This window comes from Nycticebus coucang, chromosome 12 (assembly GCF_027406575.1).
Source record: "Nycticebus coucang isolate mNycCou1 chromosome 12, mNycCou1.pri, whole genome shotgun sequence".
Lineage (NCBI taxonomy): Eukaryota > Metazoa > Chordata > Mammalia > Primates > Lorisidae > Nycticebus > Nycticebus coucang.
In genome coordinates, this window is record NC_069791.1 from 40,955,964 (window position 1) to 40,958,476 (window position 2,513).

Below are 2,513 nucleotides of genomic sequence, written 5' to 3' on the forward strand. Positions count from 1 at the left end.
AATTAATTTTCCCACATTTTTGGGCAAGTGGATGAAAGCTGAGGGAGGTCAAGTGAGATGATGATCCTGAAATCTAGCTGCCTTCAAAATTCATCCCTTCAGGCAGTAGACTGTAATAATGTTCTAACCTATTTCCCCAAATAATTTTACTTCTCAATTTTTTCTTTTATTTTTGTATTTTTAATGTACATAACTGCTTAATTTGTTTTAAATATTATTTATCATGTAATTATGTTGTCATTTACTTTAAGTGCAAATGGATTATCCTTCGAAAATAAAAATAAGAACAGTAAACTGAAGAAAGAACAAATATTTCTTTAGGAAATACTCAGTGACTTTTTTGTGGAAATTTCCTTAACGCTTTTGTTCTTTATACATGGTTTTGGTCACAGATTCAGGATGAATTTAGAGGTGGAAAAATTAACCTAGAAAAAGCTCATAAATTACTTGAAAAATTAGATGTTCGGTGCAATTTTATTCACGTGAAACATATTTTTAAGGTAAGATGATATCTGTCCCCTGCCTTGCCTATCCTAGGAAGGATTTAATCTGATATAAGTAATGTCAATAGCTTCTGGAACGTTTTTTTTACAGAAAGTATGAAAAATTAGTCTCTTAAGAATAAAACAATTAATTATGCTTAATTATATTTACAGTTGAGTTGGAGAAAATTTAAGTAAGAAATAAAATTAGTTGTAGCTAAAATTTAAAATAATACCAGGCTATTGGTTTAGAGCAATTTTCTGAGTACATAGGAATTATCATATCAAATATATGATTGTATAATTAGATCAAAATAATATAAATGATGAAATGGCAAATGGCTTCAAAATGAGTGATTTGTAGAAGGAATATCAAAGAAAAAAAGCCCAAAGTTAGCAGAGGGGAGGGAATAATAAAGATTAGCATAGAAATAAAATAGAAAAGAAAGAAGAATAAAAGAGATAGATGTAACTAAGTTTGAGTTTTGAGAGGATAAGCAAAATTGACAAATTCTTGGAGTAAGAAAAAAAGGCTTAAATAAATAAAACAAGAAGTGAAAGAGAAGACGTTATAATTGATACCACAGAACTGAAAAAGTTCATAGGAACTATTATGAATAATCCTACACTATCAGGTGGACAACCTGGAAAAAAAATGGAGATATTCCTAGAATTATACAACCTACCCATACTAAGTCAAGAAGAACTAGAAAGCTTAAACAGACCAATAACAAATGAGGAGACTGAATCAGCAATCAAATACCTTCCAACAAAGAAAATCCTAGGACCAGATGGTTTCACAGATGAAGTGAAAAAGATTTAAGGAAGAATTAATACAACCCTCTTTAAATCTTTCCAAAAAATAAAAGAAGGAACACTTCCAATCTTATTTTATAAGGTCAGCATTATCCTGTGACCAAAGTTGGACAAAGAAACCACAAAAATGAAAACTCCAGGCCAATATTACTGATAAACATAGATGAAATATTCCTCAACAAAATACTAGTAAATCAAATTCAACAGCGTTTTAAAAGGATCATACCCTGACTACATGGGAAGCTATTCCTGGCATGCAAGGTTGGTCCAATGAGCAGAAATCAATCACTATGATACACGACATTAACAGAACGAATGATTTAAAAAAATCACATCATGATCTTAAAAATACAGAATTTGACAAAATTCTACACCCTTTCATGAAATAACTCTCAAAAAATTAGGTCTAGAAAGAACTTACTTCAATGCAATAAAAGCCGTATGGGAAAAACCCTTAATCAATATCATTGTCAATGGTAAAAAAAGATACCTTTTTCCTCTAAGATCTGGAACAAGGAAAGGATACTCATGTTCATAGCTTCTATTCAACATAGGACTGGAAGTTCTATCCAGAGGAATTAATTAAGAAATTAAAGGCATTCAGATTATAAATGCAGAAGTAAAATCATCTCTTTTCATAGGTGGCATGGCATGATCTTACATGCAGAAAATCCTAAAAACCTTGCCAAGAAACTATTAGAACTAATAAACAAATTTAGTAAAGTTGCAAGATATAAAATCAATGTGCAAAATAATTCAAAAAAATCAAGAAAAAATACCATTTTAATTAATATTAAAAAAATAAAATACTGAGGAATAAACTTGACCAAGGATACAAAAAACTTGTACACCACAGCTATAAAACATTGAAATAAGTATAAAAATATAAAAATAAATGGAATATATCCCATGATAATATGTTCATACCACCCAAGGAATTCTACAGATTCAATGCAATCCCTATTAAAATCCCATTGACTTTTTTGTTTCTACAGAACTAGAAAAACATTCCTAAAATTCATATTGAACAAATAAACAAAAAGACTCTGAGTAGCCCAAACAATCTTGAAAAAGAAGTACAAATGTGGACTGGTTTCAAAATGTATTTAAAAACTGCAGAAATCAAAATAGAATGGTATATGTCATACAAAAAAGACATATAAACCAATGGAACAGAATGGAGAGCCAGAAATAAATCCATTTATACATAATTAA